Here is a 23,785-nt window from a genome sequence, read left to right on the forward strand (position 1 = left end):
AGGACACTAAATTTTCAAGGATGTAATGTGACTCTAGAAGTAAATCACAGCCACGAGTCTTGAGGCTTTATTTCTTGTCTCCTGATGCTTGTCCCCCACCTGTTCCTTGGTATGGGTTCATGGAGGAGGTGTCTGCTTTGAGCTTCTCCAGATCTTTAACAAGCAATTCTATTTAGCAGTTGTTCTGAGGTCCAAGCTTGGACATCTGAAGTCCAGAGGTCATGAGGTCGGTGAATGGACTTGGTAAGGGAAAATGCACTCAGCTTTATCAAGATAAAGGAAAGCTAAGTTGTGGAATACAATTCACATTTTCGGTTATATCAGAAGTCCTAGATTTTTGCTCATGGTGACTTCTTAGCTTGGTCATGACTGATCATTCCAACCTGTAAAAGTATTCCTTGGCTAAGATGGCCCAGGACCGAGTCTTGAAAGGTTTTTTACTTTCTTTTGTTTTGTTATATCTTCTTTGCTTTCCTTTTATTGTCACTGTTGCTTTTAATCTGAGAAGATCATTACCCATTCATTTCTTGGTTACGTAATCTTTGTTTCGACATCATTACCAACATCTGACCTAAATTGAGCCAATTATTGCTACCTTCTCATTCCTTAGTGGTGATTTAAATCTGGGCAGTACTACAAATTTATTAAAAATTAATGAAGAGTAAAATTAAACCACTGGCTCCCTTTTTTTGTTCCCAACTGGTAATGACACAGAAAAAAAAACCAAATCCATGTTTCCATTGTTGACTCATGATTCTTCTCTCTTTTCTTTAATAAAGAACTCTACATGATATTGCCAGCCAAACATGGAATTCAACATAGAAACTATCTTGGGCTCCAACAAAGAGATCATTGAAGTGCCAAAGGCCTCCAGCATGAGCATCTCATGATATATGGGGGACTACAGCATATTCTATAGAATTGGTTTGAACAGTGAAGAAGGTGGATGGTGGTTAGAGTAAATATTTATCCTCCTGAAAGTTTCTTGAACCCATGGCCATCAGCCCACTCATTGAATGCTGCATGTCCTTGAAGCACTATTGACCTGACACTTGCTGCATGAGGACTCATCAGGGAAATACCCCTCATGACAGCCTGAGACTCTGGCCCCCAAGTTTCAGTGTCTAAGCTTGTGGGACTGGACCACATAGAGAATGCATTTTGCTAGAACCTGAGGTTGCCAGGACCTGGAATCCAAACAAGTTCCCAGAAGTACTTTGATTTCTCCATACCAAATCCATGGTCACCATATTGCAAAATGATGGTGGTCACATTCATATTCTCACTACGGATCCTGCACTTTTTTCATTGTGTTGACTTCCTTTGCCATGGTGGAGCTTTGCATGGTCTGGGACGATAAGGACCTCAGGATTTCAGCATCAATTAGTAGAGACTCTCCCTCCTTGCTTTCAGTTCTCAAATCAGTAACCAACGAGCAGCATCACATGGAGAACCCCATGTGAATGGATCCACTAATCCATGCCAAAGGTCTCCGGTGGCAGTCCCTGGGATGTTCTAGCTTTGGTGTTCCTCAGAGTTTGTAATTACGTTTATATCCCTTGCCTTAATAATCAAAGGGTCCCAAATCATAACTTCAAAGTGCAATGGAAGAAAATAATATTTTATCCAACAACTGCAATGAACACAGTCTGATGTCTCAAATTTATTCCATTCATGATTCTTCAAACCAGAAAAGATGTGTCAACATAGATATGGTCTTTATTGCAGGGAACCAATGCCACGACTGTGTGTACTGTTGATTCCCAGTCACTGAAGCCAGTTTCCTATTTGTGGAACAAGGACATTTTGCACAAAGCTCTTCTGTTAGATAATGGCAAGTAATACTTTATCTATAGCTGAAAGTCTTAATATGAAAGTTTCCACCTCTTACAAGAGAGGCAGCCGTGGTTCCCCCACCAGTGGGATCCAGTTGTCTCTGCCCATTTGTGGAGTAACTTGGAGGACAGGAAGCTGGTTTGCTGAAAGACCATGGGGTGGAGAGGTAAGAAACTCCTCATTGGTTTAAATGCAAGCTCAACTATGGCAAATGCAGAAAGGCACGTGGGAAGACTCCTTTTACAGAGCACATTTCTGTTGCTTAGGCTATGAATCCTTAAAGTCTTCCTAAGTAGTGACTGGAATTTACACACAGAATCTTTCCTGTTTTGCATGGTTACGTGTGAGCTAGTGTTTGAAATGCTTTTCGAGTCTCTAATTATCTTGTTTGTATTCTGTGCTCAAACGATGAGAGGGAAGGGTTTTCACCTTGATTATGTTGGCTCCTAGATTGGTAGGTACATGAGAAGCTATAATTTCCATCCAAGGGGTGTAAGGTGGGTTGAAATCTCTAAATAAATGGTAGTGAGATGTCTCTTTATTGCTGTATTGTTCTTTTCATGGAACCTTCATTCAGAATTCTCCAAGGAAGTAGCTGAGAGAACGATGTTTAACCTTACTTCAAAAGGGCCCTTCTCCCGTCTCCTTGAGTGTGTGCGTGCCCACAATTACACCAGGAGCTGCTGTACACAGCTGCAGGGGCACCATCGATTGTAGCCCATGTGAATGGATCCACTAACCCATGCCATTAGCTTGGACCACCATCTTGACTTTGATTGACCCTTGCAGGGGCCAAATCTGGGAATTTCTCTGACATCTATTGCCCCCATGCACCCTCCAAGTTTTTCTCTCTTGTAGGATGTAGGACTATAGGAATAGTCTATGGAAGGTTGGCTTGTTAAGTTAATGTCCAAATTAGATCCTGGACGTCTGAGTTTGGAGCCACATGGAGAGCACTGGTTATTCCTTTCTTTGAAAAGATGAATAATTATTCTCTTGGGCAATTTCATTTTAGAAGATAAATGTAAAGAGGCCAAAATGCATAGATGGCCAAATAAATGCATAGATGGCCAAATAAATGCATAGATGGCCAAAGAGAAGCCTAGCCTATTCTGCACACCATCATATCTCACCCCAGTTATATTCTTTTTACTCTGAACTTTGCTGGAGCCCAGGGTCCATCTGTGTACTGGCATACTTCCTACCAATAGGAGTGCCCCAAATTATTTTTCCTGCCAAAAAGAAATATATACTTCAAGAGGCCATTTGCACATACCTTCAAGGATTCTACAATGTTACATAACACAGTAATTATTGTGTAAACTTTTAGTTTTAAATAATGGCACACCTTCCAAAAACCTGATTTCACAAAACAGCTACATGATTCATAAAAGGCAGCTCCCTTTTTATGTAGTGGTAAGTCAAAAATCTATTGATAAGAGCTACAATGAAGGATCTATTGATAGAAGAAAACTTAAAATTTTTTTTAAATTAACATATAATGTATTATTTGCCCCAGGGGTACAGGTCTGTGAATCTTCAGGCTTACACATCACAACAATCACCATAGCACATACCCTCCCCAATGTCCATAACCCAACCACCCTCTCGCTTCTCCCCTCCCCCTGGCAACCCTCAGTTTGTTTTGTGAGATTGAGAGTCTCTTATGGTTTGTCTCCCTCCTGATCCAATCTTGTTTCATTTTTTCCATCCCTACCCAATTCCTACCCAATTTTCCATCCCTACTCAAATTCCTTGTATCAGGGAGATCATATGATAATTGTCTTTCTCTGTTGGACTTATTTTGCTCAGTATAATACCCTTTAGTTCCATCCATGTTGTGGTAAATGCCAAGATTTCATTTCTTTTAATGGCTGCATAGTATTCCATTGTATATATATACCACATCTTCTTTGTCCATTCATCAGTTGATGGACATCTAGGTTCTTTCCGTAGTTTGGCTATTGAGGAATTGCTGCTATGAGCATTCAGGTGTACGTGTCCCTTCAGATCACTGCGTTTGTATCTTTAGGGTAAATACCCAGTAGTGCAATTGATGGGTCGTAGTGTAGCTCTATTTTCAACTTTTTGAGGAAATTCCATGCTGTTTTCCAGAGTGGCTGCACCAGCTTGCATTCCCACAAACAGTGTAGGAGGGTTCTCCTTTCTCCGCATCCTCGCCAGCATCTGTCGTTTCCTGACTAGTTAATTTTAGCCATTCTGACTGGCGTGAAGTGGTATCTCACTGTGGTTTTGATTTGTATTTTCCTCATGCTGAGAGATGTGGAGCACTTTTTCATGTGTCTGTTGGCCATCTGGATGTCTTCTTTGCAGAAATGTCTGTTCATGTCCTCTGCCCATTTCTTGATGGATTATTTGTTCTTTGGTTGTTGAGTTAGCTAAGTTCTTTATAGATTTTGGATACCAGCCCTTTTTCTGATATGTTGTTTTCAAATATCTTCTCCCATTCTGTCAGTTGTCTTTTGGTTTAGTTGACTGTTTCCTTTGCTGTGCAAAAGCTTTTGATCTTGAGAAGTCCAGTAGTTCATTGTTGCCCTGGCTTCCCTTGCCTTTGGCGATGTTCCTAGGAAGATGTTGCTGCGGCTGAGGTCGAAGAGGTTGCTGCCTGTGTTCTCCTCAAGGATTTTGATGGATTCGTGTCTCACATTGAGGTCTTTCATCCATTTTTGGTCTATTTTTGTGTGTGGTGTATGGAAATGGTCCTGTTTCATTTTTCTGCACATTACTGTCCAATTTTCCCAACACCATTTGTTGGATAATTACCTGTATGAATGTCTTTTTTCCATTGGACATTCTTTCCTGCTTTGTCAAAGATGAGTTGACCATAGAGTTGAGGGTCTATTTCTGGGCTCTCTATTCTGTTCCATTGATCTATGTGTCTGTTTTCATGCCAGTACCATACTGTCTTGATGATGACAGCTTTGTAATAGAGCTTGAAGTCTGGAATTGTGATGCCACCAACTTTGGCTTTCCTTTTCAACATTCCTCTTGCTATTCAGGGTCTTTCTGGTTCCACATACATTTTAGGATTATTTGTTCCATTTCTTTGAAAAGAAATTGATGATATTTTGATAGGGATTGCATTAAACTTGTAGATTGCTTTAGGTAGCATAGACATTTTCACGATATTTGTTCTTCCAGTCCATGAGCATGGCACTTTTTCCTATTTCTTTGTGCCTTCCTCAATTTCTTTCATGAGTACTTTGTACTTTTCTGAGTATAGATTCTGTGCCTCTTTTAGGTTTATTCCTAGGTATCTTATGGTTTGGGGCACAATTGTAAATGGGATCAACTCTTTAATTTCTCTTTCTTCTCTCTTGTTGGTGTATAGAAATGCAACTGATTTCTGTGCATTGATTTTATATCCTGACACTTTACTGAATTCCTGTATGAGTTCTAGCAGTTTGGAGTGGAGTCTTGGGTTTTCCACATAAAGTATCATATCATTCGCAAAGAGTGATAGTTTGATTCCTTTGCCGATTTGGATGACTTTAATTTCTTTTTGTTGTCTGATTGCTGAGGCTAGGACCTCTAGTACTATGTTGAATAGCGGTGGTGATATTGGACATCGCTACTGTGTTCCTGACCTTAGGGGAAAAGCTCTCAGTTTTTCCCCATTGGGAATGATATTCACTGTGGGTTTTCCATAGATGGTTTTGATGATATGAGGTATGTGCCCTCTATCCCTACACTTTGAAGAATTTTGATCAGGAAGGGATGCTGTACTTTGTCAAATGCTTTTTCAGCATCTATTGAGAGTATCATATGGTTCTTGTTCTTTCTTTTATTGATGTGTTGTATCACATTGATTGATTTACAGATGTTGAACCAACCTTGTAGCCCTGGAATAAATCCCACTGGGTCGTGATGAATAATCTTTTTAATGTACTGTTGGATCCTATTGGTTAGTAGTTCGGTGCGAATTTTCACATCTGTGTTCATCAAGGATATTGGTCTGTAATTCTCTTTTTTGATGGGATCTTTGTCTGGTTTCAGGATCAAGGTAATGCTGGCCTCATAAAATGAGTTCGGAAGTTTTCCTTCCATTTCTATTTTTTGAAACAGTTTCAGGATAATAGGTATTAATTCTTCTTTAAATGTTTGGTAGAAATCCCCTGGGAAGCCATCTGACCCTGGGCATTTGTTTGTTGGGAGATTTTTGATGACTGCTTTAATCTCCTGACTAGTTATGGGTCTGTCCAGGTTTTCTATTCCTTTCTGGTTCAGTTTTGGTAGCATACGTCTCTAGGAATGCATCCATTTCTTCCAGATTGTCAAATTTGCTAGTGTGTAGTTGCTCACAATATGTTCTTAAAATCGTCTGTATTTCTTTGGTGTTGGTTGTGATCTCTCCTCTGTCATTCATTATTTGATTTATTTGGGTCATTTGTGTTTTCTTTTTGTAAGTCTGGCCAGGGGTTTATCAATCTTACTAATTCTTTCAAAGAACTGGCTCCTAGTTTCATTGATCTGTTCTCCTTTTCTTTTGGCTTTTATTTCATTGGTTTCTGCTCTGATCTTTATTACTTCTCTGCTCCTGCTGGGTTTATGCTTTCTTTGCTGTTTTTTCCCCCAGCCCCTTTAGGTGTAGGGTTAGGTTGTGTACTTGAGACCTTTCTTGTTTCTTGAGAAAGGCTTGTATCGCTGTGTACTTCCCTCTGAGGACCACCTTTGCTGTGTCCCACAGATTTTAAACAGTTGTATTTTCATTTTCATTTATTTCCATGATTATTTTTAATTCTTCTTTAATTTCCTGGTTGACCCATTCATTCTTTAGAAGGATGCTCTTTAGCCTCCATGTATTTGAGTTCTTTCCAACTTTCCTCTTGTGATTGACTTCTAGCTTCAGAGCATTGTGATCTGAAAATATGCAGGGAATGATCCCACTTTTTTTGTACCGGTTGAGATCTGATTTGTGACCCAGGATGGGATCTATTCTGGAGAATGTTCCATGTGCACTAGAGAAGAATGTGTATTCTGTTGCTTTGGGATGGACTGTTATAAGTATATCTGTGATGCCCATCTGGTCTAGTGTGTCATTTAAGGCCTTTATTTCCTTGTTGATCTTCTGATTGGATGATCTGCCCATTTCAGTGAGGGGAGTGTTAAAGTCCCCTACTGTTATTGTATTATTGTTGATGTGTTTCTTTAATTCTGTTATTAATTGATTTATATAGTTGGCTGCTCCCTTGTCAGGGGCACAGATATTTAAAATTGTTAGATCTTCTTGTTGGCTGGACCCTTTGAGTATGATATAGTGTTCTTCATCTCTTATTATAGTCTTTGGCTTAAAATCGAATTGATCTGCTATAAGGATTGCCACCCCAGCTTTCTTCTAATGTCCATTAGCATGGTAAATTGTTTTCCACCCCCTCACTTTAAATCTGGAGGTATCTTTGTGTCTAAAATGAGTTTCTTGTAGATAGCATATTGATGGGTTTTGTTTCTTTATACATTTGGATAACCTGTGTCTTTTGATTGGGGCATCTACCCCCTTTACATTCAGGGTAACTACTGAAAGATATGAATTTAGTGCATTTCATTGTCTGTTACTGTATATTGTCTCTATTCCTTTCTGGTTTACCAGTTTTAGGCTGTCTCTTTACTTGGAGGACCTGTTCCAATATTTCCTGTAGGACTGATTTGGTGTTTACAAATCCTTTTAGTTTTTGTTTGTCCTGAAAGCTTTTTATCTCTCCTTCTATTTTCAATGATAGCCTATAGCTGGACATAGTATTCTTGGCTGCATGTTTTTCTCATTTATTGCTCTGAATATATCATTTCAGTCCTTTCTGGACTGCCAAGTTTCTGTGAATAAGTCTGCTGCCAATCTAATATTTTTACCATTGTCTGTAACAGAGTTCTTATCCCGGGCTGCTTTCAGGATTTTCTCTTTGTCACTAAGACAATGTAAGTTTTACTATTAGATAACAAGGTGTGGACCTATTTTTATTGATTTTGAGGGGGGATCTCTGTGCCTCCTGGATTTTGATGCTTGTTCCCTTTGCCATATTAGGATAATTCTTTACTATAATTTGCTCAAATATACCTCCTGCCCCCACTTCTTCTTCTTCTGGAATCCCAATTATTCTAATATTGCTTCATCTTATGGTGTCACTTATCTCTCGAATTCTCGCCTCGTGGTCCAGTAGTTCTTTTTTTTTTTTTCCCCCCTCTCTCTTTGTTGCTCAGCTTCTTTATTCTCCATTATTTGGTCTTCTATATCACTAATTTTCTCTTCTGCCTCATTTAACCTAGCAGTAAGAGCCTCCATTTTTGATTGCACCTCATTAGTAGCTTTCTTGATTTCAGCTTGTTGGGATTTTAGTTCTTTTATTTCTCCAGAAAGGGCTTTTATTTCTCCAGATAGTGTTTCTCTAATATCTTCCATGCCTTTTTTGAGCCCAGCTAGCGCCTTGAGAATCATCATTCTGAATTCTAGATCTGACATATTACCAATGTCCATTTTGATTAGGTCCTTAGTCTTGGGTACTGCCTCTTGTTCTTTTTATTTTTTTTTTTTTGTGATGAGTTTTTCCTCCTTGTCATTTTATACAGATAAGAATATGTGAACAAGAGAATAAAATACTAAAAGGGTTGCAATGACCCCATAAAATGCATGCTAACCAAATCAGAAGTGACCCAAATTGGGGGGAGAAGAAAGGAGGTAAGAAGAAATTTTTAAAAATTAAAAAAATATATATTTATATTATATTGGTGAATAGAACAGAGCTACCCACTTGATTTTGGGTGTATTTTGGTCTCTTAGAAGAAACTACCTTCCAAAATTTTAAAGAAAGAAAGAATATACAAAAATGAGGGTAATGATAGTGATGGGATGGAATATGACTGTAAAGATGAAAATTTTAAAAAAATTCTCAAAAAGGTATTTATAAGATAAGTTGTTTGGAAAAAGAAAGTGGAGAGGATTTGCTCAGGCTGGAAATTAGAACAAAGCCCTGTGCTAGATATAGGGTACATTTTGATCTATTAGAAGAAATTGTATCCCAAAAATTTTTACAAGAAAAAAACCCTAAATGCATACAAAAAATAAAGTTAGCTACAATGAAGGATAACACATGACTATAATAATGACGGTTTTAAAAGTTTTTTTTTTTTTTTTTTAAGAAATGTACTGTTAAGATAAAGTAGTTAAAAAATGTTAAAAGAGGAGAGAGGAAAAGTTAAGAAAATTAGAATAAGAAAAAAAATAAAATTAAAAATATTTAATTCACTTTGCAAGACTAAAGGATTATGGGGGAGAAAACCATGAATTCTGTGCTTTGATTTCCAGTTCTCTGGAATTCCGCTGTTCTCCTTGATCCGGGATCTTGTTCTTAGCCGGATGTTCTTGCTGATCTTCTGCAGGAGGGGCCTGTTGCTGTGATTCTCAAGCGTCTTTGCCTGAGGCGGAACTGCACCGCCCCTGCCAGGCCGGGCTAAGTCATCCGCTGCGGTTCACTCGGAGCTTTTGTTCCCCGAGCGCTCTCCGTAGAGCTGGGGAGGCCGGGAAGGAAGATGGCGGCCGCCAGTCTCCGCCGGGAGGAGCCGAGAGCTTAGGGCCCAGCTCCTCCGTGCGCCCTCGGGGGAAAAGCGCTCAGTCACTCCCGTCTCCCCGCCGCGCTCCGAGCTCACCCAGCCTGCGACAGAGCTTTTCTGTCTCCGGCGCACGGCCCCATTGGGAGTCTCCAAACCCCGCAGATCCCTGCCTCAGAGAAGGAAGGTGAGCGTCCCGGATCTGCCGGCTTCCCCGCTCTGATACCTGCGAGCTCTGTGACACTCAGACACCCCTGATCCTTCTGTGACCCTGAGGGACCTGAGACCCCACTGTCCCCGCAAGGGCTGTAGCCCACTTAGCCTCTAGAGCGACGCCCCTCAGTGAGCCGACTTCTAGAAGTTCTAGAAGTTCTAGAAGTTCGGCTAACTCGGCGCTCTCTCTTCCCGTGGCTTCACACTCACATCTCCGCGCGTCCTACCTTCCGGAAAGTGGTCGCTTTTCTGTTCCTAGAATTGCTGCTCTTCTTCTCTTCGAACCCCTGTTTCGTCTGTCGGTGTTCAGAACGGTTTGAAAACTATCTCACTGGACACCCAGGGCATGACGATATTTCGGTCTCGTACTCCTCCGCCATCTGGCTTCCCCCTTCTGTACGTTTGTTTCTTCGCTTTTGGTCACAATATTGTATTTAAACTTCACCCCTGTTTTGGAGGCAGGTCGTTCTGCTTTCTCAGAGGTGGCTGAGCTCAAAAAAAAAAAAAAAAAAAAAAAAAAGCTGGATTTGTAAACCAAAGGGATCTAATCAGTGAGACACCAGGCTGGGATTTGAATAGAGGTCTCTGGGCTTATAACCTTACCCCTCAAATTCTAGCACCTTCCTCTCTTCTCCTTATTTATATCATTATTAGGTTATAATTGTGTGCTAAGATGTAAGGGAAATGTGTCTTTTCTGTGTCTCTTGAACTGTTTCTGTAAATGAGTATTTATGGACAATCTTTCTCCTCCCAAGTGTGTAAAAAAAATTCCAAGGGTTGCATTAAGCCTGTTATAACCCAGAGCCTCTCTCTTGACCCTCAGCTGCCTCTTGTTTTAAAACAATGCTTGGAAGGAAATAAATTGTTAGCTCTCATGGCAAAGCCTTTATGCCGGGCTTTAGGGGATCATTACCATAATATTATGCGTCAGGAAGCAATTTTCCAAATGACACTTCAGTGACCCCAAAGAGCCTTAAATCAAAGCAGAGAGTCTTGGATTGTGACTATCTAGTGCAAAAATAGTCATCGACTTCTGTTTTTTTTTTAAATAATCAAGCAGCTATCACACAGAGAACAAAGTTATTCAGCTTCCAATTCTTTGGATTGTTGTCTGGGCCTCAGTGGATATCACAGTGTTGGAGAAGGTGCTAAATTTGGATGGTATTGGGGTGGGAGGGGGATGGATACGAACCCAAACTTAGAAATGGGTCATCCTCTCATACGGTCGTCGGGAATTCTTGACTGGAATATTCATAACACGAGATTATAAATGTCTTGAGAGAAGGGACCATGTCTTATTCAATGTTTCATCCCTGCCTGCTGGATCAGTGCCTCATTCCGAACACAAAGGAGCCCAAGACCCACTTCTGGAACTGAGTTATCAAACCTTCCCAATGTGGAGAATCATGTCTTTCAATAACGACTCAGTTTTCCTCTTTATTCAATAGCTTACTTCTCCCAAACGCACAGAGAATGGGCTTTTCTCCTGCCGTTCCCAGTACGTTTTCCAGAAAATAAGATGTATGCTAATGCCATTTCAATTGAAAGAGCTTTTGACTAGGAGTATTATGGCCATCTGAGAATAATCACTTGCTATTTGTATTATGCAAAAAACTTTGTCTAAAGCACTCTGTTTGTAAATAAAGCCCAGAAACTGCCTATAATACAGATGTAGGTCCACTATCACTTCCTAGAATATGGATCTTGATAAAGTACCAGAATAGACCCATTAATGTAAGCCACTTATTTCTGTGTGGTTAGAACAGTTGCGGTTTTAGGAGAACGGGGGCAGATGAGGAACCTGGCAAAGAGTTCCCAATCATTCAGTTCCTCTTTCACAGAGTGTCAGATTTTCAGGAGACTGAAATGATGGCTGTCAAACCTGTTTCTGTCCTTAGATCAGCCCCCAGAATATAGAACAGGAAGGGATTAAAACCAACAACTCAAAGACTACCCTAGAGGAGCTTTCGCGTGTGTAGTGCGGAGGTCTAATGGTCGTCATCCCTGTCTCTAAGTGACAGGAACACCTGGCTAGAAATGCATGGATAAACACTCAGCACTTCAAGAAAATGCCAGATAGAAACTAACCCAGTAAAAAAAAAGAAGCGTTCTGGGCACAGATCAGCTGGGGAAGGAGAAGAAAGAACCAAGAGAAAATCCCAGCCACCTCAGATGGGACATGCTTCCCTCTACTCCTTGCTCAAGTATTGCTCAGTGGGCACGTGAGAACATGAGGCATATCCTTTGTAATCCACCGTGTTGCAGAAAGCCCCAGTTACCATTGTAGACCATCAGTGGCATCATCACCAAAAAAAGCCCTTTTACTTTCTTCCAAAAGTTCCAAATCAAACAGCTTCTCCAAGGATTGTTGTGTTTTGAGAATCTGATTATCAGTGGTAATTCAACGTGTTACAAGAAAACAGGATGGAGGGAGCCCCACCGATGAAGCAAGGAGATGTATTGACAAATCAATTCCATCAGCATTGAGGAAAGTAGGCCAAGGTAGGAACTAATGATGGTGCTGGGAGGAACCACTTCTCAATCTAATTCTGAGACACCCCCCCTCCCCATGTGCGTTTGGGTGTCAAAACACAAAACAAATAAAACAAACAGAAACCAAATCCAGACTTAGGAGAGAGTTTTATTCCAAAAGATTTTTGCAAGGAGAGAAAGCCAGGAGGGGCATGAGGTCTATGGAGTTTGGGAGGACACTCTGTCTATAAGGTAAGGAAGAACACTTTGGCAAAAGGGGATTTTCTTTTACAGAGAGGAGCAACCATGGCTGTCATGACCTACGAGTCTGGAAGGAACCAGGCTTGGAGAAGTGGGATGAAAGGCGGCACAATGAGATGGTAGACCAGAGCTTCCTTTCCCCTGAGCCAGCCTGTCCTCAGGAGGGGATGACCTTGTCCATGTTGAGGCTGCCAAAGAGAAACTAGCTCAGCAAAAAGTTCAGGGCCTTGCGGGAAGGAGAGCAGCTGAAACAAAGTTTGGCTAACAGGCATTTTCTTCCAGTGGATCAGTGGGGACAAGCTGTCCAGTGAATCATTCACAGGGCCAAGAACGGGAATCTGGAGGGTGGGTGTCTGGCCTTCTAGGTAAACCATCAGGCATCCCTGAACATTATCTAACTCACAGGAGGAAGGGTGGTTCTCTGCAGTCAGTGGCTTCTCTGGACATTTCCTATAGATGGAGTCTACAGTATGTGACCTTTGTGTCTGGCTTCTTTGTGTATAATGTCTTTGAGGTTCATCCACATTGTAGCATGTGTCAGAATTCCATTGTTTTTTATGGCCAAATAATATTCCATTATATGGATGGAACATATTTTTCTTATCCATTCATCAGTCGGTGGACATTTACGGTTTTTCCACATATTGGCTATTATGAAGAATGCTGCGATGAACATTCATATATGAGTTCTTTTGTGGGGACATGCATTTTTATTTCTCTTAAACAAATGGCTTCATTTCTACAAAATCTTGTGACCTAGAGAGGCCACCTACTCTTAGAGGGTAGGTCCCAGGACTACTTACAAGTACCTACAGACTCCAGGATCCTGGTGCTGCAAACCCTGGGCAGAACCACATAAGCAGTACCTATCCCCAAACCTTACACTCATGACATGGTTCGCTCAATCTACATGTCCTAAAGCTTAGATTTGCACTGAATGTCTTAGCCCTTGGGGACCAGTCATGTTCTCAAGAAAAAGAAGCCAGTTTCCTCCTGGAGGAAAGTGTTGGTGAGTAGAGTGTTGGCCTGAACACAGCGATTTCTGTATGTATATCATAAAATGTTTGCAGGTAGGAAGCAGTCCATTTCATCCAAGGATATGTTAATTAAGTCCAGGCATTCAGGCAGTGATGGAGAGAGAAAAGATACAGGATTTGGGTTAGAAGACCTTGGTTCAGTCCTTCTTGGGCTCTTTCTTCACTGTGGGAGAGACTGTTTGCCTACACCTTCTTCCACATGCCCAGCCATGTCCCTTCCCAGTCTTCCTCATACACATGCCCAGCTGACCAGGTCCTCCCCGAAGTGAGCAGAAGTGAATATGCTAGGCATAAAAATGGAACTTGGTCACAAGATGTACCTCTGCTATGCTTCCTTCCAGCTTACTACAGTGCTGATGCCCAGAGGAGTGCTGGGAGGTGGGGGTTGAAGACACAGACACGTGACCGCTTGGGTCCCTGAATGGCCGTGTGGAGCAGAGACTTCCCCTCAGCACAAGCTCTACACTGTGCACGAGAGTGACCCCGTCTGTTTGTAGCTGCAGCTTCCTCTGCCCCTGGTAAGTGATATTTCTCCCTGGAACCCTGTCTGACACAGATGACAGCACTTCCAGTATCTTCTGTCCTTCTGAGAATAGATTAAGCAACCCATGTAAAAAGCTCCATAGCTATACATTGTACCACAAACATCTATTGTTAGAATTACCACTGAAGTGAGAAGTCATGGTTTATCGCTCACAGCTGAAGCTCTAGGTTTATCCACACAGAGTAGAGCTAGAGATGTAGTTGTTAGAAAATGTGCAAGGAGACCCATGATCACCATATAAAGCTAATTTTCAAAACTCCAAATACTGGCTTGGTACAACACTGAGAAACATTAGATGCAAAACCAGAACAATTCTTGGCAACAGACATGGGAAAGTTGAAAGAAATTTCCCCCCTAGTTGAATTTCATGGCATGAAAGTTTCCATTTTTGAGGGGCTATAATTATTTAGACATTTGCTCAGGGACAAGTTTAACAAAATAAGAACTTTTCAAAGTGACTGTGTTCTGTTGAAGGGGAGCTCGTGTGGCAGAAGTAATACCCTCTAATCTAAACACAGGACCTTCTGGAATTGTCTTTGTCTTCTATTTTATAGCAAAGATTGGATTGAAAACTAGACAGAAGTGTGGGCCATTAATACCTGCATATTGTACGTGCCTGGAATTTATTGTATGTGAATGCTCTGGTCAAGTGATACATAGGGGTATGGCATTGCCATCAACCATATTATATGGAATTAGGGAGAGCGTGTGTGTTATTTTATTGGACTTATAAAAAAATCTCTCCACAAGCATACCCTACCAGATGAAAACAGTGGTCCAATAAAATGTAGACTGATGTCTCTACCAGGGGTTAAAACTATACCTTATAGCATGGGGAATGCATTTTGTGAGCCTGACAGTGGGAGTGTTATGGGTCCTCAATACATGCAAAATTATAATAATTGTTTCTACTTGCTCTCTGATTCAGAATCCTTAATTGATTTTCCTTATTGTATTCGAATTAGAGTACATTTGGAAATGTTTTATTAATTGCCAGCATACTCCAGGCTCCTTGGCAGTAGCTTTCCACTCTGTAGAAGCTGTTGCTTGTTTTTGTATTATTTATGAAGGGTATGTTTATTCTTTCTTAGCATAAAAAAGTACTTCTTCCAAACACTAGATTGCTCTCAGGAATAATGATGATGTGCTGATACAGAGAAGCGGAGTGATGTTTAGGCTCCTGGATCTCTCCTTGGGTCTTCCACATACTAATGGGGTCGGCTTGGAAACTTGGCTTAAATTCTCTGTGTGTCCCTTTTCTTGTTTATAAAATGAGGATGGTAACCACAATGTCTCCTTCCTAGGGGTGCTGTGAGGGTTTAGGAGATTATCAGAACCGTTCTTGGCCCCTTGTCAATGTTCAATACTTGCGAGTTATTTTTATTGTTGACCTTTGGTTCTTCTCTGGTTTATTTATTCATGAAGTGATGATTGAGGGCTTCCCAGGTGCTAGAAACAGTGCTGGTTTCTTGCAAACAGAGAGATAATTACCAGTAAGGTTTGGTGAGCTTCACACGTGACGGGGAGACACCATGACCTCCATTTGATGTTGTCATGCTTATGGCTGAAGTAAATTAGAGACATGCTAGTGTGAAAGTAAGGAGTTATTTTATTTTTGGACACTTTCTTTTCTAATTGTACCATTTCCTCCCATGGGAGTTTAATACCATGGTTCCATTGTACATTGCATGCATATTTGTCCTTTATACATAAAAACACTAAGATTTCATTCAACCCTGAGATTCAAGCTTGGTCTCTTAGGGGGCTCTGTTGTCTCCATTGACAGGGTATGCTGTAGCATTGAACAGGCAGAGAAGAAATTTGGATAAGACAAATAAGAGTGCATTCCCATGGTCATACTGGCTGAAGCACCTAACACATTCCTGAGTGACACAATCCACGTGTCTCCGTATCCATGGCTGCATAGAGTCGTGTTGACATATACGTGTCTGTTGTGTGTGCTAATGCTGTTTAGGTGTGTAAGGCTACTTCATTTTTAAAACATACCTGGTTCTCATTAGCAAGTAGAGTTGACATTCTTCTTAACATATCCTTTTTAGTGACTCTAAGTTATTTTTTAAGTGATTTTCTTTATTCCTCCCATACGTCATGGGAGGAAAAATTGCATACCTCCAAAGATTATTTTATATCAGTGACTTACTGAGTGGACAAATCTTGTAGTTCAGAGTGAATCAAACTGGATAGGGAATATGTTTTTAAAAAAGCCTCATTAAGATCTGTTTCCCCATCCTAATGATCACAACAAAATTTTTATAGGATATCTGAGAAGCAAAACAGTCAAGCATGATCCTAGTGCTGGAGAAACATCATTGTAAATGTCCAAGTATCTGTGTACACACACATGTTCTGGTTGTGGTAAGAAACATTCTCAGAGCTAAGTGTCAGAAAAGAGGACAGAGGTCCCCAAGACAGTAAGAGATACCCAGCAGTGTAGTCTAGAACTTAATCTTGTTCAAAAAGAGGTCTGGCCTTCACTCCTTAGTTTCTGGAAGTGACCTCTAAGCCCTTGGAATGTCTTACCCGAGAGGGGTATCTTTGTTTGCCCCAGGGACTTTGGGTCACTGGGTTGTGTGACACTATGATTTAGGGTGGGGTGTTGGCCAGGCTAGAAAACTGAAGAGAGTGACACAAAAGGTCGGGGCTTTGGATCATGCGGTGTCTTCCTGAGTGGCTGGAGACTGAGGTCATCCACTGGTCAGTCTGTCATTCTTCCATGATGGAACCCCCATACAGACTCTGGACACCAAGTCTCAGCTGTGTTGCTCCATGGCAGGACTCCCTGTGTAATGTCACACATCAGTGCTGGGAGTGGAATACTGCCCATGTCTCCACAGAGAGAGGACACCTGGAAGCTCTGTATTGGCAGGTTTCCCACGTGCATCTCTGTACACCTTTTCCCTTTGCTGATTTCCATGTGTACCCTTTTGCTGTAGTAAACCATAACTGTAAACCATAAACCATAAACATAAGGAAAACATAAACCATAAGCCGTAAACATAGGGAAAACAGCTTTTTGTAAGATCTGTGAATCCTTCTATAGAATTATTAAACCTGAAGGTGGTCTGGAAAAATCCGCCAGATCTTGCAATTAGCATCAAAAGGGTAATAGTCTGGAGCACCTGGGTGGCCCATTCAGTTGAGCGTCTGCCTTCAGCTCAGGTCATAATCTCAGGGTCCTGGGATGGAGCCCCACATCAGGCTCCCTGCTCAGCAGAGGGCTTGCGACTTCCTCTGCCCCTCCCCCTGCTCATGCTTGCTCTCTCTCTCTTTCTCTAAAATCAATAAATAAAATCTTAAAAAAAAAAGTGGTGACAATCTTGAGGACTGTTCCCAAGGTAGACTTGGTAGTTGGCTAACGTTTGCATGGGCCTGTAGTCATAAGCAAGGGGAAGCCACAGGAGGGCGTCAGATTCAGGAGGTGGGGTGTGGTAAGAAGGACATCATGTGTGGCTCCAGCCAAGAAGCCAGACACCATTCCTGGGGGGTTCCCAGCATAAGCACTGTTAATCAGGGCTGGAACCGTGTGGGCTCCATGACATCGTGCATGGATGGACCAAACCTGTTGAACAAGCTGGGTGCAGGGGAGTGAAGACCATCATCTAGTGCTGGTGAATGCTAGAAACACCACACTCAGTACAAGGAAGAAGTTATGGTTGTAGACATCATAGTCAGGGGGAGCTTCCTGGAGGAGGTAGGCTTCAGCTTGAGTGATATTTGTGGATACCACTTGAAGAATAAGAGCTACAGGAGTGAATGTTCAAGGCACTGATGTTTAGGGAATTCTTGATGTTTAGGGAATTTTTGAAGGGGTGGGTGGGAGTTGACTCATGTTTAGAATGACAGAGTCAAATGTGAAAAGTTTGTGGGTGATCTTCAACCTCTGGGTAAAGAATCTGGGTTTTCTCATACCTCTTTTATTACTCACTGTCTTTAACTATGGCCTTGGGAAAATTAGTTTCTTCATTTGAAAAAAAAATGTCTGTTAATATTTAATTTAGAGAGCTCTTGTAAAATGTAAGTAAGAAATGTATATAAAATATTTATTACTTTCCCTCACACCTTGGAGATGCTCAAAATAGGGGTTTCCTTTTATCCCAACTAAGGATAGCCTAAAGGTTTAAAGAGGAGAGTTCTATGAAAAATATGGTATTTAAGAATTTTTTTTTCTGGAAGAAAGCAAACAAGATGAAATCGAATTAGAAATAAATGGAAAACAGAGAGAAGAACTCAATTAAAAAAGAAATAAATACAACTTTAGGTATTTTGAAAATTGATACATTTTTTTTTTTTTTAAGAATCCCCTTGTCACACAACACAAGAAATTATTAACAGCAGAGAAACTCAACAGATGGTGCCTTTACCAAGTGACCCTGGATAGCATCATTAGTGATGAGTCATATGGAAATCATGGACTCCTAATAGGACATGATGAGTAGGGCACCTCACCTCTGAGGACTTCTTCCCCAGAACCCATCTCGGCAGTTTAATCATTAGAAAGCATCAGACAAATCCAGGTTGAGGGACATTTTAAAAAATATCTAACTGTCAAGGTCAGAAAAAGCAAAGAAATTCTGAGAAATTGTCATGGTGCTGGGGAGACTAGGAGGCATAACAACGAAATGCTACGTAGTATCCTGGATGGGATCTTGGAACAGAAAAAAATCTCATTATTGGAAAAACTGGGAAAATCCTCATAAAGTCTCTAAATACAGTTAATAATAATGTCCCAAAGTGGATGGCATAGTTTGGACAAGCAGGCCAGGGTCATGTAAGGTGTTAACACGAAGAGAAACTGGGTCAAGTTTGTATCAGAAATCTCCATACTATCTTTACAACTTTTCTGTAAATCTACAACTTTTCTGTAAGTAGAAAACTTTACTAAGAATGCCAAACAAAACCAAAAGTGCTAAGTAAAGAAAAATTGCTCCTGATGTACTAGACAGTCTGTACAAATAAATTTACTGCCAAGTTGACCACTCTAATCAAGAGTTCCAGTATCTGAGGGCAGGAGAAGATGGACATGCCAGCTCAAAGAGAAAGAAACAGAATTTTCCCTCCTTCTGCCTTTTTGTTCCATTCATGCCCCCAGTGGATTGAATGAGACCCACCCACATTGGTGAAGGTGAATTTTCTTTCCTCAGGCTGCTGATTCAGATGTTACTGTCTTGCAGAAACACCCTCACAGACACACCAAGAATTAACATTTTAATAGCTATCTGGGCATCCCTTAGACTGGTCAAGTCGACACATAGAATTAACCATTGTGTCAACATCGAAAGGAAACAATACATTGTTTCTAAATAGCCACCTTAAGGGAGCAGCACCCTTTGGTTTTGTGGAGCATGGAGTTTGGTAGGGCATATGGGTTTAACGCCATGTGGCCTTGCTTCATTGAGGGGATGAAGATCTTCAAAGGAGAAAAAAGACAAGGAGGGAGAATAAGAAATGGACATTTTTAAAAAGCATTCAAGGTAACAGATATTCTGGAGGATTAAAGGCTGTGAAATGTGTGAAGGTTGTCCCCCTTTATCTCACTTAGGATATCTTTAATAAGGTCTACAAAACAAATTCACAAAAAATACTTTGGGTGGCTGATTATCCCATGGAGGTTTGTGAGGGAGAAAAATGGTGCATGCCATTCATATTGCGTGTCAGTTGACTCAGATAACAGGGTGTGTTCTGGGTTGTTGATATAGTGAGACTGTCTAGAATGAATGCTCCTTGGTTTATACCTACCTGTTATTTCATGGCATCATGAGTGGACTGAACGTGTCACAGTGTATTACTTCTATGCAAGGGGGAGGGTTGACCTAGGAAACACCAATTTTACCCGCTTCCATCACTACCACAAAGTTGGCTAGTGTGCCTCTCTTCTTAAAATGTGTTTTTTGTCCTGCCTCCTAGCGGGGCGTGATGACATGTAGTTGGTTCAGTTTCTGTGAAAGTAGACAGTGCCCTCAGGTTCCAGACTTACTAGATTCTAACACACTGAAACATCTCTTTCTTTACTGTTTGACCCATTTCCGGGACATCTCATTCTATTGTAAGTACCCAATCTACATTCTGGGATAAAAAATGAGTGTATACCCAGAACCACTGCACAAGTTGACCATATGATATGCAAACTATGGAAAATTGTCATAGGCAAGAAAATATCCTTTCCTCTGGCACTGTTGAAACTTTCAAATTCAGGAGTGGTTCAGGCAGCACTGGTTCACCTGAGAGCTTGTAGGAAATGTAGAATCTCGGGTCCCTTCCCCGCCAAGATCTATGGAATCAGGATTTCTAATTTTAACAAGACCCCTAGTGGATTGGTGTGCACATGAATGTTTGAGAAGCTCTGCTCCACCGTACAAAATGTGAAAGCTGAGCCGTCCCCACAATGCAGGGAGAAGGAAGCACAGGAGACCACAGTTGGTCGTTGAGATTCTGACCCTGGGGTTGAAAAAGCAGATTTCTAACTCCTGGCTTCTTTGTTCTCTGAGAGCCTCAGAGACGTTTCACCCTAAGACCAAGATGTCAGTTTAACACAAGGACCCTTATTCAAACCCTGAGTGAGAACAGCGCTCCTTTCCTCCCCTTTTCTAAAGCCTGCAAAGAGCTGTCAGAACCGAAGGATCATTTTCTTTTTTTTTGCACTTGAGTTCTCTCCTGAATATAAAAATGCTCCATTTGTATGCTAGGAGAAAGGGCTTTGCTTTATCTGGGACCTCTTCATTTGTTCTATCTGCAGTCTCCAGTCATAGAAGCTTCGAGGGCCACAAATCGTGTTTGGTACTCAATTTTCCTCCTGTTCCTTTTCCTTTTAAAAGGCTGGATGTGAAAACTAGTATCATTGGAAAACCCAGAGGAGAATGCTGTGGAAAGAGGCTTGATCTTCGTAAAGGACAAATAGAATTGTCCACATCTCAGCATTTCTCTGTAACTTTCAACACGGTCATAGTAAGAATGATATATGGCCCACGATCTTCACATCCAATTTAAAGGACCTAATATATTTTTTTAAAGCCCATTATATGTGGTTACTGCTTGAATTGATAGCCTCAGTGATAAGATATGCTAACAGGGGCGCCTGGGTGGCTCGGTCTGGTTAAGTGTCTCCCTTCAGCTCAGGTCATGATCCCAGAGTCCCAGGATTGAGCCTCAAGTTGGGCTCCCTGCTCGGCCGGGGTCTGCTTCTCCCCGGCTTCCTCCTCCTGCTCTCTCTTGCTATCTCTGTCACGATCTCTGTCTCTGTCTCTCAAATAAATAAATAAACACACAGATAAATAAACAACAACAACAAAAAAAGATAAAGCAATCCGTGTACATGTCAGTCCCCATCTGGAGCCACAGACTCTTACAGGTACCATCTGTGTTTGCTGACTTTAAATCAAGACTCTACCTGCAACTCAATATATCTCTTCTTTGTCAAATATCAGATTCGTCCCTATTCACTCTAAACCTAGAAAGTGTCTATAAACAAAAAGAATGCAACGGCAGTCTACAGTGGTCCTACCACTGGAATGACTGATGTTTCCATTTTATAGTACAACCTTCCATACTGCCTTCATTATAGCAAGTCTAGGAACATGTTCTTCCACGATATGGGATCCTTAACTAAAACATCTTTGTGAATTAATAAAAAGTTTGTATATTCATATTTTTCTGTATAAATTCATACTATCCTTTTATATCATTACTACCAGCCAGACATGATTTTATTTGTGAATTTTATACATTTTGTCCCATCTGTCTGACATTATTGGGCACTTAACTTGTCAAGGAATCTTCATAGATTTTAATTTTTTTAATTGTCATCTTTGTTAATATGGTTTTCTTGCATTTTTTATTTTTTTGATCATTCAGATTCCCTCCCTCCATCTTTTTTTCCTACTTTCAAAATTAAAGTTTCATCATTATTATAGCTTGAAAACTGGTAAAATGCAGGTACATTGTATCTTAAAGCCCATAAAGAAAAACACAAAATATTTATGAAGGCCAAAAAAAAGGGGAAACATCCAGAAGTATAAATGTAAATTGGAAAACCCTGTCTCCTTATTCCCAGCTTTTTTGCAAGCTTTTTCAAATTTCTACTTTGCTGGGGTAATGACCCCTTGGGTCTATGTTCTACCAGACTTTTTAGTAAGCACAATATAGTGTCAACACATACAGTGTATTTTTCAAATAATAAGGAATCACCTTCAAACATTCTGCCCCCAAACATTCTACATCTTAGATATCCTTCTTTTCAGTGCACTAAGATGGGGTTACTCTATGGTAATCACACTTACATGCCCCTGGACACACATGCACACCTGTATGCATCTCAGTCTTGGACACACCCAAACAGCTCTTGGGAAGTACTGGAAGTCCCCCCACGATCCATCACTTTGTGTGCACAAAGGAGAGGATCAGCTGAATAGGAGATGTGTGTCCCTGGGCCATATTTCTCCTCTGAACAACAGAAGCCCTCTTTCTGACCTAGACCCAGAAGGTGAGCACCGCCGTCTGCTTTCCTCTTTCAACAGAGCATGTCTCACGTTTGAGTGGGCACTGTGTGAATCATCTCTTCTTAATTCTAGAGGTGGTGGCAATTCTACTTTCCCAAGACTCTTCCGATCGCCCAATGCCACATATCTGGGACAGCAAGAAGCAGGCACTAGCAGACCTGGCATGGGGCACTAGTCAATGGTGGTTTAAAAAAAAAAAAAAAAAAAGAAACCCAAAAAACCCAATGGAGATGTGTTTCTGAACACTTGCAGAAGGGTCACACCTTTCAGAGAATCCAAACCCAGAATTCTCTGTGACCACTCTTTGCCCAAGATGTGGTAGGTTCTACGACTCTGTTAAATCGACAAAATCAACCGCGAGAAGTAAAACTTTCGGGAGAGCACCAGGAGCTCTGGACATCTTTCTTTCTTCTTCTTTTTTCTCACCTGTGTTCCTTTTGAATTGTGCAACCGTGGCCTTAGGTCATAAAACCTTGAATGGCAGAGAATGGATGTGTTTAACTGTTTTATTGAGGGAGAATAAAATATTCATGTTTGCCTCAAGTGTCAGCGTGTTTGATGCTTTGTGAAGTGTTGAAAATGTGGTACCATTTAAGAGAGTTTAAGACCCCTGTGGAAAGGCACTTTATCTTCACTGGTGAAATGCCAACATCCTACATTGCAGTCTTAGATCTTGTGAGTAGAGATAACAAGTTCCCATTGAATATTTCTGGCACTAATAAAAACAGGGCTTTCCAGAATGCCAAGGTTTTATTCCCCACGCATCTTTCTGAATGCATAATATTTAGGGTGAACGTTGTCTGCTTTCTCAGCTCCTTACGCTAGAAGAAGTCTTCGCCTAAAATTTCCACTCAATCCCAAGTCTGTGAACCACAGCAAGGAAAACCCAAATCACAGAAATCTGAGATAATAAATGGAACATTTTCGCCTCAGGCTGAAGTACATCTTTGACTCACAGCTCCCTGGGTGGAAAGACTTTCTGTTGAGATGAAAGCTACCTTTAAAATATTTTAGATATTCAAGTAATTGCAGATATGATAATTGGTAAAAGAAAAAAAATGTTCTTTTATTCTATTAAATATTTTAGAATGCTGGCATTTATGACTCTGGAGATGTGTCGGTAGTAGCACAGTTTGGAAATATATATATGAAAGCCTTGAAATGCACGTGCAGTCAAAAGGCACGCATCGTGCCCAACATATATTAAGAGTTCAATTATTCAATAAAAGTACATTATAGATAGTGAGTCACTTGTTGGGACTTTCTGGTAGGTGGAGGTAAATCTGAGCCTGTAGTAACTGATCAGTGTTGACGAAGTGTCGGTTTATGTGTATTATAGTCAAACTTTGAAC

General features: G+C 40.9%; 1 long non-coding RNA gene across 1 annotated transcript in view; it reads left to right on the top strand.

Annotated features, from left to right (window-relative positions):
- The first annotated feature begins 1,512 nt into the window (after nt 1-1,512).
- LOC309856272 overlaps nt 1,513-23,785 on the top strand; it is a 323,350-nt gene continuing 301,077 nt past the window's right edge. The window contains exons 1-2 of the long non-coding RNA XR_014307126.1: nt 1,513-2,002; nt 13,718-13,894. This is a non-coding gene — a long non-coding RNA (uncharacterized lncRNA). The remainder of the gene's footprint in view (nt 2,003-13,717; nt 13,895-23,785) is intronic.

The sequence above is a fragment of the Mustela nivalis genome, assembly GCF_964662115.1.
Source record: "Mustela nivalis genome assembly, chromosome: X".
Lineage (NCBI taxonomy): Eukaryota > Metazoa > Chordata > Mammalia > Carnivora > Mustelidae > Mustela > Mustela nivalis.